The sequence below is a fragment of the Balaenoptera musculus genome, chromosome 5, assembly GCF_009873245.2.
Source record: "Balaenoptera musculus isolate JJ_BM4_2016_0621 chromosome 5, mBalMus1.pri.v3, whole genome shotgun sequence".
Taxonomy (NCBI): Eukaryota; Metazoa; Chordata; class Mammalia; order Artiodactyla; family Balaenopteridae; genus Balaenoptera; species Balaenoptera musculus.
In genome coordinates, this window is record NC_045789.1 from 59,578,705 (window position 1) to 59,604,000 (window position 25,296).

At 32.5% G+C, this 25,296-nt stretch overlaps 1 protein-coding gene across 8 annotated transcripts in view; it reads right to left on the bottom strand.

The window, feature by feature from the left end:
• Nucleotides 1-25,296, bottom strand: part of ADGRL3 (adhesion G protein-coupled receptor L3) — an 851,742-nt gene that overhangs the window by 679,943 nt on the left and 146,503 nt on the right. For all 8 annotated transcript variants that reach the window (XM_036853251.1, XM_036853252.1, XM_036853248.1 and 5 more), the window contains exon 2: nt 3,657-3,725. The gene's annotated coding sequence lies outside the window, so the exon portion shown is untranslated. The remainder of the gene's footprint in view (nt 1-3,656; nt 3,726-25,296) is intronic.

The following is a 25,296-nucleotide window of genomic DNA, read 5'->3' on the forward strand; positions in this document are numbered from 1 at the left end:
GAAACAGCGAGAGGATAAGTAACACCCTGAAGGTCATATATAGAATCTGTTTTCAAAACCTGACCTCTTTAGTCTGCTTCCTCTCAGGTGTTTTTGTTTTTGTTTTTTGTGTATTTTGTTTCTAAAGAAGAATCTAGAGTTTCCGGGGGCTGATAGTGGTGGGAGGGAATGACTACAAAGGGGCACAAGAGAACTGGGGGTGAAGGATATATTCTATATCTAGATTTTGGTGGTACGTTCTCACACAATTTTGTGCATCAAAATAGAATTGTACATTACACAATTATATAACAATAAACCTGATTTTAAAAAATAATCTAACAAACAGCATAAATTAATGCATGTTGGAAAAACATATATTTTGTCCAAAGGCAAAACAAATCTCTCATACTACATAATTTGTTCTAATACTTTTTTTTTTCTGGTTAAAATAATGTTTTTCATGTCATCTTCCAACAGTATTTGGTGACAAAGTAATACAATTTTATTTGTTGCCATATAATTTATCTTGTGTGATTTCAACCATTTTTACCACAGCAGGAAGAACTAGGGTTTTTTCCAATGATTTCATTCCTTCCCCCCAGGAAATCTCAAATAAGGCTTCTAAACATTTATCATAAATTTAGTGAAAATTTGTAAATGACTAGATTGAGCATGACTTCAAACATTGCTGAAAAACCCAGAGAGGTGTGCACTTGTGTTCCAGATGTTATTAAAAGTCTTGCTATTAATGATGCTGTATACTGTCATTAACTTATACCGCAAGACAAATATGTCCTTAGGCCAAGTTTAATCACATATGGTATGAGATTATTTTGTTTTTGCTATCCTTAATAAATCTGAGTAGCTTATCAATGTTTATCATATAATGACTCTGAAAATATCCCTTAATAGGAATAGAGAAAACACCAGCTCTACCATTTTTTATTGTTGACTTATGCATGTATTGTCTAAATATGAGAACCAGTCTAGTTTAAATTTGGCAATAATTACATTTAATGTAATTATCCAAACTCATGTAACATCAGTACACTAAAATACTCTTAAAAACAAACACTGCTATCAAAATCCAATAAGATATCACTTGACATCCATCAGAATGGCTATAATTCAAAATGACAATAACTTTTGGCTAGAATATGATGAAATTAGAACACTCATACATTTTGGTGGGAATGTAAAATGGTATAGCCACTTTGGAAAGTAATTTGGAAGTTCCTCAAAACATAAAACATGCAGTTACCATATGACCCAGCAATTCCACCCCAGGTATATACCTATGAGAAATGAATACATATGTCTACACAAAAGCTTGGATATAAATGTTCATAGTAGCATTACTCATAATAGCCAAAAAGTATAAAAAAAACCCAATGTCTGTCAACTGACGAATGGATCAGCAAAATGTGATATTACTACTATTATCCATGCATAAAAAAATTAAGTCCTGATTCACACAAGGGTGAAACTTGAAAACATTACGTTAAGTGAAAAGGGCAAATACAAAAATATTGTATGATTCCATTTATATGGTAAATCCATAGCAGCAGAAGGTATATTAGTGGCTGCCAGGGGATGGGGTGAGGGAGGAATGAGTAACTGCTCGTGAGTACAAAGTTTCTTTTAGGAATGAAAAAAAATTTCTAGATTAGATAGTGGTGACAATTACACAACTTTGTGAATATACTAAAAACCACTGAATTGTACACTTTAAAAGGGTGAACTTACAGTACATGTATTATATTTCAATTAAAAAACAAGGAAGCAAACATTGTCAATCATTTAACACTGTAAAAATTCCTACCATTTTCCAGAAACTTCATATGTGGGGCCAGTAGCAGTCATTATATTAAATATTAGAAGGCCTTTCTTTCTTATATTTCTTAATGAAAATAACCATCAGGAGAGGTTCTGAAAATTTCTTCTCACAACCTTACAGATACCCTTGAGCACTCCAAAGAGACAGCTTAATGGAAAATTAAGCACTCGTCTGGCAAACATGATATATTACATGGGCTGCTCCAAATCTACTTTTCCAGACTCATATCTTAACATTGTTCTACCACGTGTGTAACCCTTCAGCAACAAAGTAAATATCAATCCTTCAGTGGCCATCCCTTGCTCTATATGCTCTTTCACAAGCTGTTCTGTTAGTCTGGAATGCATGACCTCACCTTCTCTGTCTCAACAACCTCCACAGTGAATTTCACAGCCTCCATGAAGGTTTCAAGAGCCTCCAGCAAAAGTGAGCTGCTCCCACGTTTGTTTCCTTAGCAGTTTGCAACTGACCCTTTTAAAATGTATATAATAATTTCTATAGAGCTTCATATCTGTCCCACCAGCATTTAATTTCTCCAGAGCAAGACATCTAAGTTTTGTTTGGCTTAATTTTTTTCAAAAAAATGATTCAATCAGCCTATTCAATCAGCTTATTTTTTAAAAAGTGATTCAATCAGCCTAAATTTATTTCTTTCACTAAGTACCAAAAAACCCATTTTATTCAAGTCAGTAAAAGAATGTCTGTAAAATTTATCTGCCAATATATAGATAAGCTAGCAAATACAAATAAAGTAGATTCAATCATATCTATTCTGGAAAAGAGGGATAATATTATTTGTTTGCATTTGTGAATGTGTGCAGAAGAAAGCAGTGACAAAGAAATTAAAACAAAAATATCTAAAAGAAGAGACATCAAGGGGAAAATTTAGTATCTACAAAGGTGAGTGTAATGTTTTTATAGTCTTAAGTTAGTACTCTTAGAGTAAAAAGGAAAATACAGAATCTTTGAAAATAGGTTTATAATGATTTATAATACATACAAATTATATTAACAATTCAAAATTAAATGAACATGATTTTAATATAAAGAAAATAAAAAAGTTATTTCTACTTTTAAGCTGCATATTTATAAGAATTTACATTCTAGAAATTACAAAATTGCTTTAAGGAAGTTAACTTTAGTAACTTTAAGAAGAAAGGAAATTCCAATTTATTGTTGATTGATTAATATAAAGGCCTGTTTAGCCTTCAAATAATTGCTGAACAAGATGCAAATACGTGTACTGGCCTAAGGTTATACTCCTTGAAGTCTCTTATGTTGTACTCTATAAATATATTTGTGATAAATAAAAACACTTTTGAAAAGAACGTGCTTTATGTTAAACAGCTTGGTCTGTAAAATGCATACATTTTATTTCCTAATATTGACATTCACTATCACAGATATGTAATTGAGAGAAAATGGAATGAATTAAGCAAAAATGGCTTTAATGAACTGTGTCATATACATGTACTAATTTCTTAAAACTCTGAATATCTATTCCATATTAGTTAAGAGAGTAAGACAGCGATGTGTCTTTTAAAAGAGGTAGAAAGCTACTGAAATTATTTATTTTTAGTAGCTCATTTATTTTTCATATAGCTGGAGTACACTTCCTCACAACAGCAAATACTTTGAAGTATATTATTTACATTTTTGTTCACAAGAAGTGTCTACTTTCCAAAAATATGTAAAATTTCATTTCAGTAGCCCATTAAACAATGTTAAATTTTCAATATGATACTTATAAAAGCAGATACTAATTTGAATATAAACATATTAAATACACTTTGAAATTACTAACAATCATGATTCCCAACAATAATTTAATAATTACCTTAATTTGCTCTTCAGTTGCTAAAAATCCATGTTTTTTTCCTCCGATTTACTGAACATTTAAACATTTCTGTAAAAAAAAGTTAATTAGATGATGAGAAAAAATATACATTTCATTTTATGGTCATAGTTGTAGGACTACTTGAATACACTTGTGTATTTCTTATTGTTTGTCAAGTGTATTTTTTCCCACAATGCGTGGGGTATAGCAGCAGAACCATGTGTAAAAATGAATTTCAATTTACATGTGACCTATATTCCTACGCCATCACATTTACTATAATGTTCACTGGGAAAAGTGAATGAATTTGATAGGCATGGAATTTAAATATTTTCCTAATTCAATGAACACACAAGGTTTTAAAATAAATTCTGAGATTTCCAAGAAATGTTCTTGTTTCTTGCAACAGGCACTTCTAGCTAAGATCCTGGGTGTGTTTAACCACTTTTATTACTAGAACTGTTGTGAGAAAAAAATTGGAGGAAGACCTTACTATATCTCCCTACTCTATCATACATATACACACAAACACAAAAAATACACATGCTCTGTGTATTCATGTATAAATACAGAAGCTATGATTACAATAATTTAGACAATTTCAGATTTTAAAAATATTAGAAAGGAATAAACAATAATATTAGAGTTTACTTAAATGGTAGATTTTGGTCTTCATTTTCTGTAAATTACCATAGCATTTTCTATTTTTGTTATTATTAAAATAATATCAATGTCAGACATTTTACCAAAAAAGGGATAATGTAAAGACATGTATATATATATATATATAAAGTATATATATACTTTATATATATAGTATACTTTATATATACATATAAAGTAAATTGTAAAAAGGAGTAATGGCCTTCAAGGTATACTCTTTGAGATTTCAGTGTTTTCTAAGTGTTATGCAACTGGTCCTATCAACTTTTGAACTTTCCAGTGAGTCCATTTAATGCTTTATACAAGCATCACCTGTATTAATTATTAGGATACTTAGTATTTATTACACTATTAGTAGTATTATGCTATTAGCAGAAGGTTAAGTAATCATGTACATGCCAAAACAATAACAAAATCTATTATCTATTCTAGAATCTTGTCCCCCAAATGGATAAGGAATTAGATACAGGCAGAAAGTCATTAGCATAAAACTAAAATTGAGTTCTCCTTTACGGAATCACTATTGATTACCATCAGATATGTATGAAAACAAATTAGTGGAAAAATATTCACTAGTAGAATCATTATATTTTGTTTGAGCATTTTAAAACATTAAAGCAATAGAACTCGCTGTATTTTTTCCAGTGAATATCTACCCATATTTGGCCAATCAGTGAGGTTTGGTACAAGAGCAATCCAAGTCCATATTTGAATGGCACATTTGACCACTTGAACAGGAACCTGAAAGCAATTTTTTCATCAACTTCTTGAATTTCCCTGTACAACTCTTCTTTCAACAAATTGAATATATCCCTTGAATAATTATTGGCTAAAATACCAATAAGGTATTTTTCCCTGTTTTTTGAAGAAAAAGCATGTCCCACCTTGTAAATATTCTACATATCTGGGCAATCATGGGCAATGACAGCACAGGTTCTCCTCCAAATATCCTCGTGCTTTAGATCTTTTTTTCTCCCATTTAGGAAATACATCCTGAAATCCAAACATAACTTATTCCACAACATTCTCCCTGATAGCACCAGACCCACTACGCCACAGACAGAGCCAAGCAGATTTTCCCTGATGCTCCGTTACCTCTTTGTATATTCTTTTATTTTGCTGAACCCTACATTGTAATGTGGATTGTTTGAGAACAGGGACTGACTACTTCTTCAATTTCCATTACCCCTCCCTAAAGAACAAAGCCCCTAATACAGCCTCAAAAATGCTGACTGGGTGAACAAAACAATTTTTTTAGTTAAAAATTAAAATTATTAATTGGAAACGGTCTGTATTGATTGACCTTACATAAATTGAGACCAAGAACAAAAGTGCACCATTATAGGTGCCTTTGATTTTGTTTGCATAACTATCTCCGTAGGTCATATTTCTATTGATATAGAAGAATAGAGATTCTCCAACTTACAGTTTGGCTATTCAATGTCTCAGTACTTCACTCAATTACAGCCACTTAAGGGACTTAAGAGTTGTAGACAACTCAGAGGAAAGAACAAGCACACACAGGGTCACTTAGCCTCCTAAGAGGAGGAAGGCCAGGTCTGAGGTAAAACACAGAAAGGAAAAGAGGAGTGGACAGGTAAAGGGAATAGAAAAGCAGAGAAGCGCAAGAAAAGGTATATCAAATGACACTGTTCTATCAGTATAAAGTAATAAGGCTTTTCTAATTAGTAAACTTTCTTTTCTAATTAGTAAATTAGAATTTACTAATTTCTTTTCTAGTTAGTAAACTTGTCTAAAAGGGATTTTTAAAAGAAAAGTCACTGGAATTATTTTTGAGCAATGTGACTACTTCGAAGGAAAACACTCATGGAGGATATAAGAATTTGATGAGTTTATATTTTCATGTTTTCGTTACTGTTCAAAAGTTATATAAAAAGCAATTCACAAGCAATTATTGCAATTCACTCTAGGTTTTAAGAATTCGATGGAAATACTTTGGATATGAATACTAGATTGCTTTAATTAAAAATTAAAAGTTAAATTAGTCCATGCTTTAGATAAAATGTAAACAAACACATATATAAGATATCAAAAATGGAAATTAATATAACAATAAAGTTTGACTCTCCAATTTAAAAAAAATACATGACAAATATGAATGTTGAAGGTAAATTTTCTAATCCTGAGCTAGCAAGTGTAAAAAATAGAGCAGCTTCCTCCCTTCCTTCCTTCCTTCCTTCCTTCCTTCACTTAGCAATTAAATATCTACCCTGTGTCAAGGCACTGTTCTAGGTACTATGGATTCAGAAGTGAAGTGAACAGACAAAAATGTCACTTATAGAGTTTACACATCATTCTCAATGGGGATTAAGACAGAATGAGAAAAAGAGAGAAAGAGAAAAAGAGAAAGTCTGATTTTATATTCTTAAGACTTTTAAAAAATATATTTTTAAGTTTTAAACACTATTTTCTGAACAATTTATATTCTCATTTAACTTAAAAAATTTTAAGGACTAAAAAACTTTATTTATATTCTCATTTAACCTTTACAAAAATCTTCTGAGTTTGGTATGAATGCTATCTTCTTTATTTTATTTTATTTTATTTTTTTTAATTTTTTATTTATTTATGGCTGTGTTGGGTCTTCATTTCTGTGCGAGGGCCCTCTCCAGTTGTGGCAAGCGGGGTGCCACCCCTCATCGCGGTGCGCTGGCCTCTCACCATCGCGGCCTCTCGTTGCGGAGCACAGGCTCCAGACGCGCAGGCCCAGCAATTGTGGCTCACGGGCCAGCTGCTCCGCGGCATGTGGGATCCTCCCAGACCAGGGCTCGAACCCGTGCTCCCTGCATTAGCAGGCAGACTCTCAACCACTGCGCCACCAGGGAAGCCCCTCTTCTTTATTTTACAAATAAATATTCTAAGACACTAAGTGGTAAATCAGAATTTGATCACAAGTAGTCCAAATTCAGAGTCTATACCCTCAAGCTTCTCAAATAGCACTATACTGACTATTACTGTCCATATATGTTACGAGGATGTTTATAATGGAAGGCAGAAAACAAGCTTCCTTAAATGAATTTTTCAGGAAATAGTCATCTCGGAATTTCCTAACATTGATGACTATTAGGAGGCACATTCACATTCTGATATTTAAATGAGATTCCCCAGGAAATCTCAGTAAAAATTACTCTGGAATTAAGAGGAAAAGACATTTTCTTATCTTTGTCTGTGTGGCATTAATTCCAAAAGTATCTGACATCTTGTACTGAACTGCCCAGGAAAGGTTCATGAAGCAATAAAGAAGTGACATGTACAAACATATATTTAAAAGATCATTCTGGTATCAGTTAATAGATGGTCTGTAACCTAAGATGACAGTGATATTTTTAAAAGATCAATGAGAACTGAGATTTTATAAAAATACAATGAATCAAAGAAGTCATTATAAGGCAATATTTTTGTGTATGCGAGCTAGTCTTTCAATCATTTTCAGAATTAAACAAATAAATACTGGGTGCCACAATTTATTATCTGTGAAAGGAAGTATATGGCCTTCATACTATCATTTCAAACTATTTGGAAGTTAAGAAAATACAAGACAAAGCTCTATAAATAGATACATTAACAGCATTATTGACATTCCATCTCCATACCTTCAACTTGCCTTCAAGTGTTACCTCTTTAGTTGTGACGTTCAAATCATTTTTCCAACTACCTCCTTTCAGTCTTCCAATCTAGTAGTCTATGAGTTATCTTCAAATATTTTCTACTTTAATTCCTTATTGATAACCATCACCATGTACCACCATGTTATTCTCTCTGCAGTGTTTAGATTTGTTTTTCATCTCTATTTCCATTAACATAATCATCCTAGCCACATGAAGCAGGCAGAGGCAAAAATATTCCTATTTTACAGATTAGAAAGCTACAACTCATAAAGATTATCATGGTTATCAAGTAATAGTGCCAAAACAAGAATCCAAAGCATCTGACGCTTAGTTTGGCCACCTGCTACTACATGTTGTCACCACTGGCCCCCATAACTGCCATACTGCAACAGCACCTTGGTACTCTTAGAGCACCATTCTATCCCCTTTTAAATCTACCTTGCAAACAGTTAACAGAATAATCTAAGACCTCATTTTCCTCAGTAATCAAAAATGCACCCTATTGCTTTCCATGGAGTCTGGCTTTCAAGACCCTCTATAGGATGAATACATTCTTTTCCATTATAAACATTTTTTGACACTACTCTACTCCATTAAATAGAATTTCCCCATCAGCCAGCTTGGGTTGCTGCCTGGTTCCTCAGACAGATTACAGCTCAGATAGAGTAGCTTGTTAAGGTAAACTCCAAGAATTTAGCCTCAACACTTTGAGCACAAAAACATCTCTAAACTCCTGGTGCATTTTAAATTGAGAGACAAAGTTTAGTTCTAAATGCACCATATTTTTCACATGTGATAGTTTAGAGGCCCCAAGAATGTATGCTATTGTATAAAGGAGAGTACCTTAGGGTAGACTTCTAAATCAATTATAAAACTGGACAAAATTGCCAAAAACAACTATTTCAGGACAATGGAAATTGACTAGTCATATAATAAATTAAGTGCTTATGCCAGAAAAACTACTCTGCTTTTGGTAAGAACAGTAGGGATGCTGTGGCATTTTTACCTAGGAATTATACCATCTTTCTCCCAATTTAAAAGAATTGAAATCATACAGCGTGAGTTTTCTAACCAAAACAGAATTAAATTCAAAATAAAAAAGACAGAAGTTTTGGAAATCCCTAGATATTTGGACTTTTTAAAAATGTTTTTTCTAAATATCCCATTCATCAAAGAAGAAATCACTTAAAATATTTTCAACTTAAGGAAAACTAAAGCACAACATAACAAAATTTATGAAATGCAGCTAACGTAGTGCTTAAAAGCAAATGTATAGCTTTCAACATCTATATTAGCAGAGAAGTTCCCAAATCAATAACTAAAGCTTCTACCTTAAATGGAAGTAAGAAAAGAAGAGCAAACTCAATGCCAAGTTAACAAAGACAAGGGAATAATAAAGGAAAGAATGTGTAATGTTGACTGAAGACCAATGTTAAAATGAAAACACTCCCGCTAATTATTTATTTTACATTATGAAAAAATCCCATCCCTTCTAGCCCTTAGTATCTTCATTTTTAATGTGGATAAATTAGAATAAATTACTTATAAAATTCCTCCTCATGGAAAAAATATAACATATTATTTGGAACAGCCAACAGATCTACAAAGGATATAAATAATATACAGTACATGGACAACTCATAGTTCACTGGGGGAAAGGACTGCAGACAATCCAAAACAGGGAATAATCCTCAAAGCTCAATCAATGTATTACCCAACATTTTTACTTATAAAATGCTGAACTTCTTACATTTTCTTTAGATGAATATGAAAATAAGTTATAATTAACACAAGACAAGGGAAGAAATTTATTATCGTGACAGTCAGTTTGGCTGCCTGCATACAGAGGATAGGACTGGGTAGGACAGGATAAGATAAAGTAGAATAGGATAGGACATGGTAGGCAAACAGAAGGGAAGGGGAAAACCCTTAATTAGCGTCCCCTGTATACCCAGCCTCTGTAGTTAATAACAAGGATTAGAATAGTGTACACAAAGTTCTTACTTTCACAGAGAACAGTTTTTATTTATTAAAATCAAAACCAAAAATAGGTCTTTTACTTCATTTGTAATTCAATTACATAAAGATTGTTTCTGCCCCACAGATATGGTAATTTCCTGATTAATCAGAAGTTCATGGCATATGTAACACCAAAGCTCTTGTCTTGGTTAAGGCATTGTACTTGAGTGGTAATTCCTTCAGGGGTCTGTTTCTGCTGTACTCTTTTGGCCTTGATAAAGATACTACAAGGCAAGAACATTATTCTCTCCCAAGTTTTTGTACCCACAAGCACCTCTTTCTTCGGGCTTGGCCTTAGAACTGAGTCACAGATGCTTTAGCTTGTTTCTATGTAAGGACCTCTGCAGCTACTGCCCTATGGCATAATAAGGGAAAAAATGTGACCTACTGTGAATAATTCACCAGCAAAAGGAGTTCAAGCACTCTGTCACTTACAGGAAAAGGAGAAGCTTCCTATGATGGGAGAAACGATGGTAAAATATACAACAGATGTGACTATGGAAAGTTAGAACCAATACTTAGAAAATGACTCAGTTCATAATGGAAACTCTGTGTGGGGAAGATGGATTAATGGCTGAGGGCAGAAGGGTTTCCTGCTTTCCCTTTAACATTTCTGCATTACAAGTAGTCATCAGTCCATTGCTTTAACCCTAAGAAGAGTTGGTGGGATTCCAGGAAGATTATTTCCTATGCAATGTATGTTCTTTTCTTTCCAATTCTTTCTTTTCATCCAATTTAATCTGTGTTTTTAACCCTCAAGAATGGCTATGTTTTAACTATAATAACACATATTTGCATCCTAATCATGATTTCCAAGTTCTACAATAAAAGGCGTTATCTAGCTTCTTTCATTTATAATAAAAAGTGCCTATTCTCTATACTTTTAAATAATCATTTTCTGGTAGAACACACTGAAATCCACTTCATTACTTATATCATGAAGTATTAATTGTTTAAAAAATACACATTTATATGTTCTATGACAGAACAGTTCAAAATAATTTGAACAGTTTGCTTTATAAGTAATGAAAATATAACAGTAATTGAGTACCCAAGAAGTTTTATTCAAAAGAGGATTATTTAGATCAATATCCATTTGTTTCCACTTCAGTAGCCATATAGCAAATTTTGAATAATAAACATTTTTTTCAAATACAGGAGTTAGAAAAAATGTGGTCTCAGAATTCCTGTGAAAATACAAAACTATGATTCACAAATTATATAGAATTAATTTAATATATACATCAACCAAGTGATATTGATTGCTATTGCTTCTTTGAATATACATTTTAAAGCTCATAATTTTTCCTTTTTTTTAAGGTGGATTGAAAAAAGAAAAAAAGTACAGTTATCTTGTTTTTTATGATATGTATTTTTGAAAGGTTACATATGAATTAATTCATTTTGTATGTATTGCAGATATTTGCTATTTAAATGACCTCTAAATAATTTTTAAATACAATGTATAGTAATTTTTAAATACAATGCATAATAATCAACTTTCAGTGTATATTATTTAAACACTCTACAATCAATCCATCTTGTTTCCTTTGACACCAGTCAAACACCAGAGCCTAACCTGAAACATGGGTGCTAGAACAGTATCAACCAGAATAACCTGGGGAGTACACTCACTGATTCATATGAGAATTATCTCAGAATTAAGGATGTAGGAAATCTTGTCAAGTTTTATCTCATGTTCAAAATTTAAACAAGAAACTTTAAAATGCACTGAAGCAGAAATGCTGAAATATGAAAAGATATTTTTCTTTAAACATTATCCTATCCTTAATTATCAGGTTTTCAGTTGACAGAAATGTACTTTCTCTTCATGGCTAATTTAGACAATTAAAACGGTTTAATCTCAAACGATTACAAATAAGGAAAAGAGCCTAAGAACAAGTTATTGTGTGCCAACTCATGCTACCAAATACTTTCAACAGACTCATGACTGAATTTTTTAAAAAGAGTTACTGAACTTTTAAATACTTATGCAGTTTCTGTCAGTTCCAGAAAAATGATTTTTATCTCTGATATCTGTGAGGCCAAATTGTCAGCTGATATCAATCCTAAGGAAAATCCAATATGCCAGAATCCTCACAGAGTTTTACTAACGATGAGGACCTGGCATCTAATGAAGTGTTCTCAAAGGTTTAAAAGAGTTTGGATTGCCAAGTCAGACACTGAATCTCAGATGAGCTTTTTCCAAAACTCCTCATTCCACTGGTCATTAAAAAAAAATCAATAAATGTATTCTAACTAAAGTTTAAAAAGCCTCTGAGAAGTGACCTCTGCCAAAGTCTTTTGGGGACATTCCAACTGTGCAGGGGGCAGGGTGTGGGATCAAAAAGCAGAAAGAAAGAAAGAAATGCTTCTGCACAAGTGAAAAAAAAAAAAATCTGGCTGCAGGACTAAAAGGGAATAGCTTACATATCAAATATCAGATTTCCATTGCACTGCTACTCTGCTTTCTCCTCCTTTTTTCTGTACCATTCTTACACTTCCTGTAGTTCATTGCATGCAGCTTTATTTCTCACTTTGTATAAGATTTCAAGCAGAAAATCTTGAGTACTGAGATCTTTAAAACGATGGGCTTTATATGCCACAGTAAAAAGTCCCTTATCACGAGACTCCACCATCTGGAAATCAGATCAATCTAACATATAGTCCTTAATCAAGAAATATGTTTAAAAAAGAAAATAGTCACACTGCACTAAAACTCAGTGCACTTGACTCACAGACAGGCCCTCAGTCAACACTTAGTTATTCTTTATTTTCTATAGAGTTCTATCAAGTAGAAATCAGAAGCAGAGGCAGCACAATGACATACTGACAGACTAACCACCACCACGAATACCTGAAGCTCTGAGGAAAAATGAAATCTACCTAAAAAGAACCTTGGAAACTGTTTTATTCAAATTATCAAACATTTGGAGTTTTGCCACTTTAATTGGGTAGGTGTTTGCTTCAATTTTTCAGAAGTTTTTCTCTATGCAAAGAACACATTGCCCAAACGAGATTCTATATAACTGAATTTTTACTTTTGTGCAGTTCAATAAGGTCAAACTATGTTGGTATTATAGACAATTAAAAGTTAACGCCCTTGATAAAGTTTAAAGGATATGTATATACGTGTGTGTTTTACACATGCCCTTTGAGGATGTTACTTTTAAATATATCTATTTTATTCCTATAAATTATGTACATCAAAAGAAGAGCACATAAACCCACATTTTAAGCTATTTATTTATTTTTTAATATTTATTTATTTATTTGGTTGCACTGGGTCTTAGTTGCGGCTCGCTAGCTCCTTAGTTGCGGCAGGCGGGCTCCTTAGTTGAGGCATGCAGGCTCCTTAGATGTGGCATGCAAACTCCTAGTTGCGGCATGCATATGAGATCTAGTTCCCTGAACAGGGATTGAACCCGGGCCCCCTGCATTGGAAGTGCAGAGTCTTAACCACTGTGCCACCAGGGAAGTCCCTAAGCTATTTAAATATCACATACCCATGAGGGGGGAAATTCATATCTCTCCTTCTAAACAATGTCCAGTAGAATATTTTTAATTAGTTGGGGGTTTTGGGGGGGCGGGTTGGGGGAACCATATTTATTCACAGGTCTTTTAACAGTAATAAATACTGCTTGCAAGCAATCAACACAAATCTTTAAAAAGTAAGGTCTATCAAAATGAAACAGTACTTTTCAGAATAACAAGTCAAGGAACATAACACAAGGGAAATCACTGAATTAAAATACTGAGTTTTTAAAATTTACTTGGTACTGGAATTTAGTTTCCTTTGTTACTGAATATAAACAATTTACTTTAAAGTATGCTTTCAGGAGATGTAAAGGAAATACTAATGGTTAAAATAAAATTATTTTTCTATTTTTTTCTACTTTTCCTCTTAACAAATAAAGTTAAATTCTCAAATTCATGAGATAAAATATGCATATATAAAGTTACCTATAACTATAAATGAAAATAAAATTTTGCATGTTTCTTATTCCTTCAAATAGCATTTAGAACTAAATGACCATGCTTTATAGAAAACAGTCATATATCCCCTCTTACACGATTATTACGTACCTATTATAACTGTAAACACAGCAAGCTACGGTTATTATAGTTATGAATCAAGATCAAAGATGAACAAGGTATTTCTGGAAGGGTAAGACAGAAAGGGTTTGAAAAACTTGGCTGAAATCATTTTTTCACCCCCAAAATTAATTTTTTTCTTCTAATGCTTGGCAAAATTCCTACTGATAGGCAACAGCTTTTAAATTCTATATTTCAACTTGTAATTTTAACCTTCGTTCTATTAAAAAGGATGAAAATTTTAAATATATTAAAAAAGCAAACCTATTTATATATTTAGATTTCAAGGAAGAAAACTATTCATAGCCATTTTCATTCAGTAATCAATCCAATAAACAAAGCCACAGAAAACCTGAAGCTGGGTTAGCTAACAGAGCTGCAAAACTGAAGTAAACATTATTCCTGCTCCCAGGACACTCAGATCCAATTCTTAACAATGTACAACACCTTTCTTTGGAGCTATTTAATTACCAGCATTAAGAATAAGAATAAGAATGGTAACAATAACAAAACAACAACAAAAATAGCTTAAGAGGTCAACTACCTTAATCAAAGTGCAATTTACATTACAATCTGGACAAACTGTGTTAATAGCACGGTGCAGTACAAAGGAAAATATACTGAAAATATTACCTAAACAACAAATAAAAATAAATTCTTTCTCTACTTCACTGCAGTCAAATGCAACCTGATCCAATTAAGCCAATTTAGGATACATAGCTACTTAGAAGCCTGAGCTACACTAAGTGATGAAGGCAAAATGGATTCAGTCCAAATCTGCTTTATTAGCTTAGATGCTATTTATTATGGCTATATTTTATTATACAGTAGTTATAAACAAAAAAAACCAAAAAAACTACAAGGCGACATCCTGTTATTTTCCACTGGGAAAAATGATGCAGATGCACTATTAAAACAGCATAGACAGCAGCATGCCAGGCTGCATTCCACTTGTGCCTTTACAGTGTCTCAATAGAAACGGATGTTTATGTGGCTAATGGTAAAGCTAGTGGAACTACTGCCACTTAAATGTTCCATAAGACTGGGGCTTTGCAGACACCTAGAGCCTTTTCAGCATCTCTAGTGACTCTATACACATTGGAAGGAGAAGAGTTGTTTTAAAATAAAGCTACTAAGTACCATTACTCCTTTTTAAAAAAATAAAATGTCTTAATTTTCTCCCCCTAAAACTACTACCCTATTTTCAGGGAAAGTAGCTGTCATTTCATCAGAGTATAAATTGTAAACCCTAGTTCAAATCGGCTATTCAATATGTAGTCTAATTTGTTGGAAAATTGAATGAACTTCACAACAGAATTAAGATAATAACTTTCCTAAGCCCAACAAATATCTTTCCTCCTTTCATCATTATTCTCATCAATCTATACTCATCGTGTGTTGAAAATGTTGTAGGTATTATGTAGAATTCTTACTATACAAAACAGAAATACAGATTTTTTAATGTTATTTGGGAAGGGGAGAAAAAGGAAAAGGAAAATTAGTTTTTTGGTTGATACTTGCAGGTCCTAAGGATACTAACTGGTGTTCTACCGTTCTATACACTTTAGACAAGAAAATATTTGTGGTGCAAAACTTGAGGAGTTCCAAGAATTGCTTTTAGTTTTGAAGCAGAACCAACTTTAGATTTGCTACCATGAAGCATCCCATCAAAATTTCTGCTGATCCAAAAACTGAGAGTTCCTGACATGCAACAGGACCACTGCAAACTACCCCTGGACCACCTGAAAATGTACAACAAGGATGGCACCAAGGATACTTTTACCTTGCCTCCATTACATGGAAGGTGTAATTCTTTTTGAGATAGTTTAGCTCAAACGATCTTAAACATCTAGTTGCCTATGTTTGCTGAGAGTCTCCTCTACACCTTTTTATTTCCCAAAGTATTGGTCTCTTCAACAGTTTGTGTAGAGCTAAAATGTAGATTTTACAATTTAGAAAAATCAGTTAAACTTCTGAGTGGTAGTTGGATTGAAGTTTTTTGTTTTTTGGCATTGTCATCTTTAAAGTTAAGTAGTCAAGTTAACTCAACAGTAAAAGTTTCTTTTATTTTTTTTTCCCTTCCCTGTTTACAGCAACCAACTTCAGTTAGAAGGATACCCAGGCAGTGGCATCTGCATGATAGTGATAATATCCTAACCATTCATTGTTTCATGGCTTGGGTATAATGATATTAGCCTACAACACCTATCTCATCTTCCATTTCCTTTACCAGAGAAGCATTTTTTTGTTGTCTAAAAATTCCGTCTAGAAATTCAACCTAAGGCAAAAGTAAGTTTTATCATAATTGCTAGAATAGTTTTAAGAACATGCGTGCAGAATTATTTTTTATTACATCTATTACAACATCACACAAAACACAGCTGTTCAAAACTTGATGACATTAAAGTATGGTTATTATTGAAAAGACTACTGCAAGTCACATTACTGTAACCATTACTATCATTACCGCATTTTGGTAATCTCTCAAATGCCCTGTTTCCATTTCTAACTCCAACCTGTTGTATGTATCGTGACCAACATTTAGAATGTCCCTCTTTGATTCTCCATTTATGTTAACGGCTTCACTTATTTGTTTATTCATTCATCCTACAAAATTTATTCAAAATCAGCTGTGCTCTAATCTCTACACTGTTATGTGTGATACAAAAAAAAAAAACAACCATGAGGTCCCTGCTTACGAAGAAGCTTCATACCCTATGGAGAAAACAGGTGTGTAAATAAATATTCAAAAAACATGAGGTAAATAATTAAAAAAAAAAAAAAAGAACTGAAAGAAGTGAAGATGCACAATAGGGTTTTATACAAGATAAATATAATATAATTTTGCCTTATATACTCTATTTCACATTTCATATATCACCCACCACATAATAAACCTATAGAAGACAGGATATATCATTTATTGAGTGGTTCTCTCACACCTCTGATTACTTGTCATAAATTATGCATATAACATATAAAATATCTATGTAATAACAGCAAAAAAAAAACCCATAAAGTGTATGCTCTGGAACCAGGCTGCTTGATTACAAATTATAACTCTGACACTAACTATATGAACTTAAATTACTTCAATTGTTTGTGATTCAGTTTGCTCATCTGTAAAACTGGGTCTATGAGCTATCTTAAAATATTATTGAGAAGATTTTAAAAGTAGACCATGTGAAAAAGCTAGAACTGTTTTTAGCACATAATAGGCACATTTTTTTTTAGCTATTAAGGCTGTAAATGTTACACTTGATGCTTTACATGCATAATTTTTAAAATCTTAACTTATAAAGTAAATAACATTATCACCATTCAACAGATGATGAATCTGCAGTATAAAGAATGTAAAACTTTCTCAACATGAAAGAAGTATTAAATGGCAGAGTCATAAGACAATATTCAAAAAGGACAGAAATAAATGACATGCTTATATTATGCTGGGCATCATAACTTATGTGCTCACAATTCTAGCCATTTCAAGAAATAAGTGAGTATCACTACAAGAAAGAGTAAACAAAGGGCAAAATTTTTTCAAACATTAAAAAAAAAATCCTAAACAGCCAAGTATTACTAGCATTTAATTTGAGGTTTTTTAAAAAATTGGGACACTTGTCTCAGGAATCCTGACAAAATGAAGTATAGATATCATTGCATTCTTTATTAATAAACAAAAAAGAACATCAAGTAATCACTTCTGATGATATTTTGTATTACGCCCATTAAAAAATACTTAAATGAAATTTATATCTTCAAGTCTTTTGGAGTAAGACTATATCATAAAAAATTTAGATATAAAAATGCATGGCATTTTAGATGAAATTATGTACTTGCTTTTGTTTCTTACAAGTTTATATTAATCATTTAATTAATTCATTAATTTAGTTAATGAAATTTACACTAATAGCTTTCTCCTATAGCCTTAGAAAGAATAATTACAATAATTTTCAACAATACAACACAATAATTTCAACAATACAATAATTGTTTCAACAATTGAAACAGAAATTTCCCCTCCCAGGACTAGGAAGCTAGGACACATTTAAGAGTTTCACTAGGCTTACATGATGATTATTACAATAATCTCCTCTAATATTAATGTTAGTTAGGACAAATGCTACTCATATCAACAGATTGCTTAAACAGAGAAGTTGCCATTCTAACAGGCATCCAATATAAAGTTCTAAAAGAAACATTTTAAATTCCTCAAGCTAGACAGTTGTAGCAACAATACAGAATTTAAAATCAGAGAAAAAGTAGTTTAGGGCTAGTCATGGGACACTGGTTTCAACATGTTATGCTCTGAATTAAAATACAGGAAGATGGTTCTTATTAGTTCTTGCTGTATAAAAAAATAAATAAAATAAAATTCAAAAAATAAATAAATAAATAAATAAAATACAGGAAGATGAGCTTGTCATTGGTAAATGGCTACACAAAGCTTTGAAAAATAGACATTAACAAAAGGCATTGGGATATACTATAGCAGAAGTATCTAGGAAGTAATCATTTTTTCTTACATATACATATCATAAAAATAGCACTTTCAAATATATCCTTGCAGCATAAAATAAAATGCATCCTTCCTCAGAGAACTTCTTTACTTCAGCTCACACACAATTTCATAATTCCTTTAACTGTTTCTGTATATTTGTCTTCAACTTTATGACTGGATAGGTATGTTTCACAATTTATGCTTATTTCTAAAGAACACTAAGCTCTGTGGTATTCTGATAACATTTTTTGCTAATTTTTATTGAAGTCTATCATAGTTTTCTACATCTCCCGTTTTCTTTCTGCCAATTCATACTGTTTATTGCTTCCAGAGTATCTGTCCTAAAAAATACAGGTAAGTTCATAATGAAAATAGCTAACTTTATTATATGCTAGGCCCCATTCTAAGTCCTTTTGCATACATGGACTCATCTAATCTTCCCAATATCATGAGGGTAGCTATCATTACTGTTCTGATTTTAAGATGTAGCCATGGAGGTCTAGAAATTTGTTACTAATTGGCAGGGCCTAGACTAGATATCAAGCCTATTTAACCCCAAAGCCCACAGTCTTAACCATTTCATTTTGCTCTCTACTTTCTTTGACTGGTTTAATGTTATTTATACTTCAAGGCTCAAATCAAAAGCAGATTATTTCAGAAAAGCTTTTTACAATCAGGCAATCAGTCAAAACGAAGCTTCCCTCTCTCTCCTCATCCCACGTACCTGTTCTTCTCTGATCCCTTATACTTATTAATACTCACTATACGCTAGGCACTATTCCTATACATGAGTCACCTCACAAATGATATGGGTAATATAATTATCCCCACTTTATCAACGTATGAAATAAAAACCAAAGGCATTTAAAAAGTCACTGGAAGTCACGTGGCTGGTAAAAATTCAAACTTAGAAGCTGTGCTCCCCACATCATGCACAGCACGCAGCATTCTATTGCTATTGGAGAGAAGAGAATGGGATGAGGGGCAGTGGGCTCATATCTGGGTCTCCTACTTACTAGATTCACAGCCTTTGGTGGGTTGTGGTACCTACCAGCCTCAATTTCTTCACTGGTATGAATATCTATATAAAAATAGTGTCTACCTCACAGTACTGTTTGAAGACCTAAATGAAATAACACAGGCACATGCTCACTGAAAGAGCCTGATATATAAAATTTAGCTTCTATTATTATTATAATTGCTATTTACATGACATTGTCACCTAGTAGGGAAAGAGCTATTTGAAAGTTCACTTCCTCAAAAATCTCAGTATTCAGTAGGCAATGAAAAGATGCTCGTTAAATGTCCGAAGGGTTTTAGCCTTCACTATCTTTTACTGTAAGAGAGAAAAGTGCACCAAAGTATGTTGCACTGAGCAGCTATTTTTAGGCACCTATAATCCAAATCCTTCTTAGAGTTTAGTTTATAGATCCATTTCAGGGAAAGGGTTTTTCTTTTCAAAAAAAAAATCTATCATAGAAAGATAATTTTATTAGTAATATATCCTCTTATTCAACAACTCTATCTTAAAGGAAATTTTTACAGTTAGGGCCAAAGATCATTTTTTAATCTACTTTGTCTGTTTTGGTAGTTATAGAAACTTTTTGGACAATAACCTTGGTCATATACATAAAGCCTGCCATTTCTCTTCTTCAGGCTGAATAATCTCAATTTCTTTAGAAATTTTACATATACCATCTTTTCTAATGATTTTGTTCATTTTTAGGATTCCTACATCTAATAAATTGCCCCTTTTACATTGGACTGAATATTATAAACTGTATTCAAATTTACAGTTAGAAATATTTATGATCCTTAAAATCACAACATGGAATTGTCTAGGTCCCAAGCACCATCAGTTGGTAAACCAATATTACAGATAAAGACTAATCCATACTATATATAATACTATGTATAATAATGAAAACAATAACATGATACTAATAATACACAGTGTAAACTGAATATGTACTAAGTGATTTTAAATTCATTCATTCAAAAAATATTTAATTATTTCAATAAATGTATTGAGCTTTTCCTATGTGCTAGAAATTCTTTTTCTAAGAGAGAATAAAGTAATCAACAAAACCATTACTCCTAAGTTTTTCCTTCTTATGATTAATGATAAAATGCATTTGCAAACCACTTTGTTTATGAAGAGAAACTACAAGGAAAATTTTAATGTTTGTTTTTAATTTAAAGTGAGACCAAGCAAAAAAAATTAAGAAGCAAAAACTGAAGAAGCCATTTAATGCAATGAACTTGTCAAATATCACATGGAATGAGTTGTGTTTGCTTCACTAGAGTATTAAAAAATGCTTGCAAAAATGAAATAAAAACTATGATTAGTATTTTGGAAATTTTAAAAAAGCTATTGTGTATGGTCATTAGTTACATAACAATTTTTTTTCCTCTTTGAGGAAAAATACTCTTGGATTCTTCCTCTTAATATGTGGAATCATTTTTTCTGCATTAACAGAAACAATGTACCATTTTACTAATGAGGTGCCAGAACACAGTGCATTTGGTATAGTCTTAACTGTTTTGCAGAAAAAAATTCTACGTAACATATTTTTTAGGGCTTAAATGCACTCTTTTCCAACATCACTGCTTTGGAATGCAGAAATCTATAACCTTACCTAGACACCAATGAGAATACCAGTAAGTGGGTAATCTGCCTAAGTAGTGGCAAATGTTCTATTTTTAGAGAAAAGAAAAGGAATTTATCACAGATAAAAGGAACAAAACTGTGGTCAAATGTGTATAATCTCCTCTATCCACCAGTCATAAATATCACATTCTATATACAAGGATCTAGCGTCAAAACTTCCCTACAGAAATAGCATCTATCTATCTATCTATCTATCTATCTATCTATCTACCTACCTATCCTTGTGTGGCTCAAATAATAAATTATTAAATTATTATTATCACTAAAGCTAAATTTAAAAAAACAAATTAATACCACATTAACTAATAGATTCAGGATTACACTTCAAAACTTGAATATCACCATAAACATTATCTCCGAAGCCAAAAGACTATCCTTGAAACATAAACTTGAATTTATTCTTCATTCATTTAACCAACATTTATTGAAAATCTTTCATTCCTTTTATTCTCTGCTAGGTGAATAACTCTCATAGGAAGATTAGCACAGCGGTGCTGAGAAGTGAAATGGTCACCAACTAAAAGCTACATATATACATATACATTTAAGGAGAGTAGGTCAATGTCTGCTCTGACTGCCAAGGCATATTTTGTCAAGATAGACATGGCCAAAAAGGACTCAGTTGCATGCCCTCCACAAATTGAAAACACCCAATTTAATTTTCAAATGACCACTTTTAGAAAGATATTACCTATCTATTACCTTTCTATTTTACCAGTGGAGGTTTCCATATTTTGGTATGTACCTTCTTCACTCGAGAACTTAGAAATGCATTTAAACCAAGCACAATAGCTGTGCTTATATAACAGGAACCAAATTAATTTATGTAGAGTGAATAATGCACCACTATTATTTAAGGATTAAGAAATCATCAAAAAAGATGGACTATGGATACACATGTGTATATTCTAAGAGTAAAATATGTCTCTGAGAGGAAGCCTTTTCGGAAGAGGCTTAAAAAATTAACACGAGAATATTAACAAAAATCAGTTATAATAATAATATAATAATATAATGTGGGATCTGTTTGTAGCAGATGAAAATGTTTTATCTTACTTGACTTTTACATTTCTGAACAGTAAACACGTTATACTTCATCTTACCAAATTTTCAGATGAAAACATCCAACTACTTATTAAGTGTCTCCTCTAATATTACCTACGAGGCAGTTAAAGAATTGGTAACAGAAAAGAGATCTCTATGCTACTATTTTTATAAAATGAATCTAATCTTTCTATTCCTACCTTTAAGGAACTCAAGAAAGGACCAAGGACAAATTATTCTGGTCCACTGACCTTAAATATTCCAATCAATTCAGACTGTGACAGAAGGAAAAGTTGAAATCAGAGACTGACTTGCTCTAGCAAGTATAAAACTATACCACTGTTCAAACCTAGGCAGAACAGAGACTCAAGGTGAACATTGGAAGCTTTTTAAAGAGTCTTAGCAAGGTCGTGCTGATAAATTGAAATGAATATGAATTGGAACTACTAATAAATCATGCTAATTTCTTCGGAACCCACTGTCCTGGCCTCTCTGAACCCAGAGGTAATGGGTAGATCATTCACATTCCTGATTAATAATTTTGAAAATTTTATATATCTTACAATAGCTTATTGAGTCACAGTTCAAAGTCTGAATTCTACTTGGGTCACTAAAGCACCAAAAAAAACCAGTCTTATCAACTCCAGGTAGTAGAGGACTTTATATGATATTTGTAATATATGCCATCATGCTTTATTACCCAAATAAATAACCCCGACCATATAATTTCTTCTTAAATTCTTCCTTCATTTCTACAATTATTTGTATTGCCCATGACATATTTTTTTTCTTAAAACAATTTTGTTTCTGAATGTAAATTTTATATTGTAACATAGTATACTTAGAACTTCCAGGTATTTGGAATAAACTATTTTATAAGCAGAAGCATAGTTCAGTGGTTAATAGCATAAGCAATGAAGACAAATGGCTAAGGATCACATCCTTGATGCTCCAATGACTAGATGTGAGACCTAAGACAAGCCACTTGACTTGTCCATACCTCAGTGTGTTCCCCTATGAAAAGGCAGTATATCATTACTTATATCATAGGGCTGTTATAAGGATTTAAAAATTTAAGAGAAGTCAATCACTTAGACCATACATGGCACATAGTAAGCAATCAATAAGTATTTGGTATTACAGTTATTATTTATATAGTATATGTTTCTGTCAGAAAAGAAGAGAGACATAAATACAAAATATGGCTGGGTGTAGGTTCTACCTACAAAATGAAAATGGCACTATTAAATCCATTTGTGGAATTAGAAAGAAAAGTAGGAAACCATACTGGTAAACTTTATCACTTCAAAAAAAACTAATTCCAATTAGAAAAGTGAAGAGAAAAATGCAAAGCACGAATTTTATACGCATCCATCCACATATTGAAAGCTGCTAAGTATTTTCCCTCTTCATCTCTTTTCAGATGGTGGTTAGAGGACGAGTATTTTAAAATTAACTACACGCAGAATGCCTTCCATTGCCAATTATTAAAAAATAATAATATTTTCTATTTAACCACCATTCTATTTTCACACCTGATTTAACAATCACTATTTAATATCACCCACTATCCTATTTATCATTTTTTACTGCTGATTTGTTCAAAAAGGATTTAATAATGGTTTATATCCAATATTTAAATATGGCTCTTAATGATCTTTTAATCTAGAAAAGACCACCTCCCATAGCAGTACATTTTTAGTCGCACCTTTCCTATGTTAATATTAACTAGTTTAGCAATATACCACAACCACCAACTATTAATTTTGAGTTATACAACATTTTTTCAGAATTATTAATCTAATCATAAATACTTTTCAAAATTTTCCCAAGTTTTTCACTGCTTTCAATACACCTGACAAAAGAACCACAACTTCTCAAAACAGGATCAGAACACAGTTTCACGTTTTTACCTGTAACTAAAATTCTGCAGCTCTCCCCTAATTATATCCAGTAATGTCACATATCAAACTCCTTCTATGTCTATCATCCTTTAACAAATTTAATATCAAAAACTAAATGCAGTGACTTCCCTGGTGGCACAGTGGTTAAGAATCAACCTGCCAATGCAGGGGACACAGGTTCGAGCCCTAGTCCAGGAAGATCCCACATGCCGCAAAGCAACTATGTCCATGAGTCACAGATACCTAGCCTGAGCTCTAGAGCCCATGAGCCACAACTACTGAAGCCTGCACGCCTAGAGCCCGTGCTCTGCAACAAGAGAAGCCACTGCAATGAGAAGCCCACACACCACAAGGAAGAGTAGCCCCCACTCACCGCAACTAGAGAAAGTCCGCACATAGCAACAAAGACCCAAAGCAGCCAAAAATAAAATAAATTAATTAAAGAAAAAAAAAAAACATACTGCTAAGGAGAATTTATTAAAAAAAAAAAAAAGAGCACACAAATAAATTGTACCTTAGATCACCTGGATCACTTTGCCCAGAACATCAGCGAACTCCTTCTTGGAAGTGCTAGGGCCTGTCTCCCTAAGATAGAGTAGCTAGACAGAAAAGACTCCTCTCTTGGGATTTTTGAACCAGGAGTTAAAGAGATGGAGAGAGTCAGGTCCTTTCTATTCATGCTGAACTACAAGTGTAGGAACTAACAGGTATTGAATATTTTCAAATTCATAACATCACTCAAATCATTAGGTGCCTGAATGCACTAAAGTGGTAATTATGAATAACAGAAAGAACACCACATCCCTGCTTTTAATTTTATATTTCTGACAGAACAGTTATTATGAAGGTATAGATTTGCCTAGACAGAAAGAAAATATTCTACATGAGAATATTTGGGGGGAGGCACACCTTTTCATAAAAATTACACTTTCTACTTCATATTTACTCTTCAGTATAGAATTCAAAATCCAAAAAGGAAAATGAAGACTGTATTAACTGAAAATAGTACACATATGGGTTCATGCTCCACTGATGTCAGATCTTAAATAATGTTTTCTGATTGTTATCAATATCATGATTGAACCTGTTTCCTTGCTTCCAATTTGAGTTCCTT